The following is a 7,831-nucleotide window of genomic DNA, read 5'->3' as shown; positions in this document are numbered from 1 at the left end:
TCGTGAGTCGCAGCACGCCCCTTTTCGTAGAGAACTGGGATGGCCCCAATGATGAAGCATGTCACCGTGGGGAAACCCCGGTGAGTGAGGGGACACTAGAAAGATATTTTTCTTTCTTTAAGGCGTAGGGTTTTAAATCAGCCTTACACCTGAACTGAGCTAGGCCCCAGGGTCCCACGACTGGGATCCACACTGTTGTTTGCACGGACCTGTTTGGCCCCCAGTTATACCAATCAGTTGGATGGCTGGTGGGAGGAACAGGTTCTCTGGGAAACAGAGATGTCTCGGTCGTCTGACCAGATAGTTGCCTAGCTCAGGTACATTGATGTTGTTTTTTGTACTTGGAATGGTCAGGAAAGTAAATTGCAAGATTTTGTATATGACCTAAATTCCAACAGTGTAAATTGATGCTTAAAATGACCCAAAGCAAAAACAGTGTGGAGTTTCCCTATTTGAAACTAACAGTAATCAACAATTCTTTACAGTTAAAACTGTTTAAAAAAACACCACAGGGAATTCTATTCTTCATCCCTGTAGTAGTCAAGCTCCAAAGTTTACGTAGAGTATCCCCTTTGGAGAGTTTCTCTAAGCAAAATTAAATTGCAGCTCAGATAAGGAATACTTAACAGTCTGTGATCAAATGATTACCAGGCTTAAAGTGAGAGGGTACTCCAAGAAACATCTTGATATTGCAAAAAAGAAAGCTGACTCAGTAACTAGGAAAAAATTCTATTTGAACAACCAAAAGCCAACATCAGTGAAAAAAGTGGAATACATTTCATCACAAAATACTCTGAAGGAGCACAAGACTTACAGAAAATTCTAATGAATAGATTGGGTATTTTGGAACAGGATGCTATTCTGAAGATTAATCTAAGCGAGCACCCCATGATTACTTATCAAAGTAACACCCCACTTTATTCTGGAACACTGGCAGGCCATTACAAACAATGATGAAACATACAGTTCAGCAAGGCACTTCAATCAATGTCATGCAGGTGATTGCAAAGTTGCTAAATTCTTTGGGTTAGATACAATACCTAAACATCTCAGAGAGGGAAATAGGCAAGTCATCTTGAGGAGATTGTAATAACGGATGATTTTAGAGGCAGGCAGTTTGAGTCCGGTGGGGATGAATGCAGATGCAGAATTATCAGTACATTTATGAGATTAATTGGGGAGTACAAAACCTTGTTTCACCTCAGCAGAGGTATTTGTAACAGTAGATGGATTTTAGATTAGCATTATTCTAGGTGCTTTTTTAGGGTTTGTCTTTCTAGATTAAGAACTCGTTTTATTATTTATTTTTCCTTTTGTAGGGGATTCATTATTTTATCCTCTTTGAAGTTTCCCAAAAAGCATGTGGGGATCACAGTGGAATAATCTTGAACTGTTACATCAGCTACTATAGCACGACTTGTGAAAATTAGAATGTAGAATTTGTTTTTGTTGGATACACTTCACTTTTAATAAAATACCACATCCTACATGGAGGGATCTTAGAAAAATTATAAATGTCTAACTCAGACACTGCGGTTTGATTGTTGTAATTTAACTTGTTAGTACTATACAATAATTCAGTAGTTGATGAATTGCGCTATTTGAGAAGAAAATACAAGCCCACATGGAGTGACTGGAGAGAAAAAAGATGAATGTTAAAATTAGCTACTGCAGCTTGATTTTATATTAATTATAACACAATCAGTGAATGTCATCCATAGCGTAACTAAAGCTGAACTAACATGTGATGAATCTCACTGTGTGGAATAATTTGAATCCAAAACAATTATTTCTTCGTTATCTATCATAAATGTATCTCATGAGAATTCCATTTGAGCTACCTCCTGAAATTAAGTGTCTAAATGTGTAAGAAGAGGTTTAGATTTAATTTAAATTGATAGTGTTGCTTTTGCATTGTTTAGATATTTTGAGGCACTGAAATGCACAGTTTTGACGAGTATATCTTTAATTTCTATTACAAAGTACGGATACCTTTGAAAATACTTAATGGCAGCTAGCTGTCACATGATCAAGACCGAGTGCGTTCAAAACTCATTGTCCTTCTGTGCGTTACTGACTGTGGCTTGTTTTTCTGAAACAAAAGAATTACTGTTGGGATGACAGATAATATATATATATATATATATATATACATATATATATATATATATATATATATATATATATATATATATATATATATATATATATATATATATATATATATATATAATATATATATTCATTGAAAAAACCATAGGTTTCACACCAGTTATAGTTAGCTAAACATTTTACTCATACAAAACCATTGAAATTCCCACGTTATAGTTAGTTGGACTCACTATAACTCGTGCGCCCGCAATCCACTGCTGATGATGTCACATATTACATCAATCATGACATGGTCAGTGACATTACTGCGTAGCCGCGTGATGCGTCTTATGATGCACGGTGTAAGCGCACCCGGAAGCGCCTGAGCGCATACCGTCGCGCAACGTAAGCGCCGCAGGGCGCGCCGCGGGGCGCGTAGCGGGGCGCGTAGCGCCATCGCGTCGGGTCATGTGACCTGAAAATAACACTTTTCATTGGTTGCTAACAGTTTTTTTTTTAGAAAGAATGAAATCCCCACCCATTTCCTTCACTTCTTCTTTCACTTTTGTGACTGCAAGACCTCTCTTTTTGCTGTCGGCTCTTTGCTAAATTAATATCTTGCATTACCATGGCTGCCAGAGCATCCAGCAGTGAAGATGAGTTAGAGGGATTTCTGGATGAAGAGGTTCCTCAGCCGAAAATAAAAGAACACTTCATATGGAAGTTTTTTCCATTCCACCTGATCAAAAAAAAGTAAATGCTCCAAAGGTGGAGTGCAGGATTTGTAAAACTGTCCTGTCACGGGGTGACCCCAGAAAGAAATATTCATTTGGAAACTCGACGATGATTCGACATGTCGAGAGGAGGCACCCCCAGAACTTTGCCCGGGAGAGTGTCAGGGCTCTGGCACGAGAGGCTCCCAGTGCTGGGGCCTCTACTTCAACCGGAGGACAAACTGCATCAGGGAGGGAGCAATCACAAGAACAGATTCCCAACATCCAGCCTGCTTTTAATAAAGGCGTTATTAAATGCAGATATTGCGATAAGTTACTTTGCTATGGGGAACAAAGTGTTCTGCTCATGGTTCGAGCATTGGATAACCATCGCTGCCGTTCCCAGACCTAATTTTGTTTTGTTTTTTTGCTCCTGTTGAGCAGTTTCCCATTTACTGTTTTTGTTTTTGTTCTAAAAAAAGAAAAAAAGAAGCAAAAAAAAGTTCTTTTCAGAACTACCTCCAATTCTCATCAAAGAGCTGTGTTCTTAACAAAATTAAAAAGAGTAAGTGAAGTGGAGTGCATTGATAAACGAGAAGAAAATGAGTGAGAAAGCACAGAAAGGGACGAGAGGAGAAGGGAAGTGAACTAGGGGGACTGAAAGAAGGTGAGTGTGAGGAAGGAGAGTGAGGAGAAGGAGAGTGAACATGGGGAATGTGGATATGCGAAGAAAATGTAGTAAAGGAACGGGGGTGTGGAAGGGTAAGAAAAGAGCAGTGGCTTAAATTATTATTTTACTGTTTCACTGGGTTTTCCCCATGGTACGCTCCCCGGTGCGCGTACCGGGCGATCCCCCGTGAAAATCAAAAAAAATAAAACATTTTTTTTCCCCCGCGGGGCCCTTTTATGGCCCCCACATCAAACCTAGGGGGGCAGGGGGGGTCTACCCTGCCCCCTTTTGGTAATTTCCCCCTTTGTTTTTGCCACCTCTTGTGTCTCGATCCTACCGAGACACAAGATGGCGGCCGCTCCGGACTGTTTGGAATGTTGACAGTACACCCGAGAGCCAATCAGCTTTCCGCTCGCATACTCGCGTAGCGCTCCCGGTGCGCTCCCCGATGCGCGTACCGGGGCGCGCTTATAGATATATATATTTTTTTTAACCTAAATTACTCCAAATCCTCTGGAGCACATATCTTGAGACATAGCAAAGGCACATCGGGCTACCAGTCCCTACAATTTTGCCAAGTTTGGTGGGAATCCATTCAGCCGTTCGGGCTAAAAGTGAGTCCAACCGCCCTATGGAAATTAACATGGAGAAAACACGTTTTGGGACCCCCCTTTTATCTCGGCCCCCGCTTGACGAATCCCCCCCAAACTTTCAGGGAAGGAGCAGAGCGGAGCGGGCCATCTAATTTGAGAAATTCGTGAAAATTCGTCCACCAGCGCCAAAGTTATTCCTAATAGAATGTTGCGGATTTCCTATGGAAACTAGGTCCTAACTATAACTACCTACTGGCGACCGCCAGTAAGTAATATATATATATATATATATTTTTCTCCACCAAAAGCTCTTGCGCTTCGGGAGGTCACTCGCGCTGTCTCTGCTCTCACGCTTAGTTGCCTCTTAACAGCTTCCTTCCTCTCTCCAATTACATTCACAGAATCCCGACGCGTTTCGAGGCCACACCGCCTCTTCATCCAGGGGACAAAGTAGAAGCACACAAAACAGCTCACCTCCGTGTTTCCTCTTTTTATTAATTGAAAACTGCCGCCCTCAGTGGGCGTGGCTCATCACTGGCACCATCAGGCATGATGGTATTTGTAGTCCGTGAGGTGAGTATCACACTCCCTATAGTAGGTTGTATGCTCTTACAATGTTTTTATAGTCCTTCAATCAGCTTGGGATAGGAAGCCGTGCTTATTTGTTGAGACATCGCACACAGCAGTTTTCAATTAATAAAAAGAGGAAACATGGAGGTGAGCTGTTTTGTGTGCTTCTACTTTGTCCCCTGGATGAAGAGGCGGTGTGGCCTCGAAACGCGTCGGGATTCTGTGAATGTAATTGGAGAGAGGAAGGAAGCTGTTAAGAGGCAACTAAGCGTGAGAGCAGAGACAGCGCGAGTGACCTCCCGAAGCGCAAGAGCTTTTGGTGGAGAAAATTACAGACGGCTTGCCTTAGCCGTTGGGAGGAGCACCGCTCTGCCCACAGATACTGCAACTGTGAAGCAGAGATGCCGTGGTGAAGAACGGCTCTTCACCCCCTGGTGCGATGTCTCAACAAATAAGCACGGCTTCCTATCCCAAGTCTCCCTTCCTACTAAAGGTGATTGAAGGACTATAAAAACATTGTAAGAGCATACAACCTACTATAGGGAGTGTGATACTCACCTCATGGACTACAAATACCATCATGCCTGATGGTGCCAGTGATGAGCCACGCCCACTGAGGGCGGCAGTTTTCAATTAATAAAAAGAGGAAACACGGAGGTGAGCTGTTTTGTGTGCTTCTACTTTGTCCCCTGGATGAAGAGGCAGTGTGGCCTCGAAACGCGTCGGGATTCTGTGAATGTAATTGGAGAGAGGAAGGAAGCTGTTAAGAGGCAACTAAGCGTGAGAGCAGAGACAGCGCGAGTGACCTCCCGAAGCGCAAGAGCTTTTGGTGGAGAAAATTACAGACGGCTTGCCTTAGCCGTTGGGAGGAGCACCGCTCTGCCCACAGATACTGCAACTGTGAAGCAGAGATGCCGTGGTGAAGAACGGCTCTTCACCCCCTTGTGCGATGTCTCAACAAATAAGCACGGCTTCCTATCCCAAGTCTCCCTTCCTACTAAAGGTGATTGAAGGACTATAAAAACATTGTAAGAGCATACAACCTACTATAGGGAGTGTGATACTCACCTCATGGACTACAAATACCATCATGCCTGATGGTGCCAGTGATGAGCCACGCCCACTGAGGGCGGCAGTTTTCAATTAATAAAAAGAGGAAACACGGAGGTGAGCTGTTTTGTGTGCTTCTACTTTGTCCCCTGGATGAAGAGGCGGTGTGGCCTCGAAACGCGTCGGGATTATGTGAATGTAATTGGAGAGAGGAAGGAAGCTGTTAAGAGGCAACTAAGTGTGAGAGCAGAGACAGCGCGAGTGACCTCCCGAAGCGCAAGAGCTTTTGGTGGAGAAAATTACAGACGGCTTGCCTTAGCCGTTGGGAGGAGCACCGCTCTGCCCACAGATACTGCAACTGTGAAGCAGAGATGCCGTGGTGAAGAACGGCTCTTCACCCCCTGGTGCGATGTCTCAACAAATAAGCATGGCTTCCTATCCCAAGTCTCCCTTCCCACTAAAGGTGATTGAAGGACTATAAAAACATTGTAAGAGCATACAACCTACTATAGGGAGTGTGATACTCACCTCACGGACTACAAATACCATCATGCCTGATGGTGCCAGTGATGAGCCACGCCCACTGAGGGCAGCAGTTTTCAATTAATAAAAAGAGGAAACACGGAGGTGAGCTGTTTTGTGTGCTTCTACTTTGTCCCCTGGATGAAGAGGCGGTGTGGCCTCGAAACGCGTCGGGATTCTGTGAATGTAATTGGAGAGAGGAAGGAAGCTGTTAAGAGGCAACTAAGCGTGAGAGCAGAGACAGCGCGAGTGACCTCCGGAAGCGCAAGAGCTTTTGGTGGAGAAAAATATATATATATATATACATATATATAATATATATTTATATATATATATATATATATATATATATATATATATATATATATATATATATATATATATATATATATATATATATATATATATATCATAGTAGACCCCATTGTTTCGCACTTTTATTTCTTATAAATTGAATCTTTTTTTATCATGTTTTTAACTGATCGTCTTTACTTTGCATATTTACACCGTTATCTTTGCATTGTTTTTCTGAAACAAAGGAATAACTGTTGGGAAGACAGAGAATATATCAGAGTAGACCCCATTGTTTCATACTTTTATTTCTAATAAATTGAATCTTTTTTATCATGTTTTTAACTGATTGTCTTTACTTTGCATATGTACACCGTTATCTTTGCATTGAATGCTCCAGTCATCTGTTCTGACAGTATTCCTTCACGATTTATTCTTTTTTTAAACTCAGTATTTCTTGTCTTGTTTTTATTAGATTGCTGCACCTTTTTTCGTGAACTGTTTTTTGCATCATTTTCTGTGGACCTTTTGTTTTTCTTTCACCAGTTGTTAGTTATAAGTATTTTGGTATACTTTGTATTTTAGGCTAAGCGTTTGCATCCAGCGCTTTACAACCCATACCCTTATATCTTCTGATTCACCCTGTTATATACATTATTTTTTGCTCTGTATGTTGTGCTCTGTGTTTCTCAAATTTTTAGATATTGTATGCTGGTTTGTACTTTGTACGCCGTGCTGGCTTAACACATAGCTGAGCGCCTATATTTCTTGCATGTGAGGTGTCTAAAGTTCTAACATATGACTCCTAATTTCTGAGTTACTGTTTGATCTGTAAACAAAACAAGCCATCAATAGTGAGAAGCCCTTGATTGTTCCTCTCTGGTTCATACATTTACTCATAGAAATTCCGGGTTATATGTTTACACCTTAGACTCCACGCATGCAAAAAAAAACCACAAAAAAAAATAGGTCGTCAGCTCTGCACTGAATCAGCACAGCCCAGCATTACAAAGGCATCTATGTTTTTTTTTGCAGTTTTAGCGCAAACTCAACCTGAAGGTATTGGAGCGCTTTACATGAGCACCAGTTACAGATGGACACATTTATTTTTGGTAGAATGGGGAGATTGAGGGCCATATGTATCATTAACAATTGCGATCACAAATGCCGAAATTCGCAGAATTTCGCCGTTTGCGATCGCAATTTAGCTGAGTGGTATGTATGAAAGAAAAACTGCCTCGCAAAGTAAGGAATCGCACATTTGCAATTCCCTATTTTGCTATTGCATTTAAGGAATCGCAAATTGCGAATCCTTAAATGCAATGTATGAG

Source organism: Lissotriton helveticus, chromosome 7, assembly GCF_964261635.1.
Source record: "Lissotriton helveticus chromosome 7, aLisHel1.1, whole genome shotgun sequence".
NCBI classification, from domain to species: domain Eukaryota; kingdom Metazoa; phylum Chordata; class Amphibia; order Caudata; family Salamandridae; genus Lissotriton; species Lissotriton helveticus.
This window is presented reverse-complemented; position numbering follows the sequence as displayed.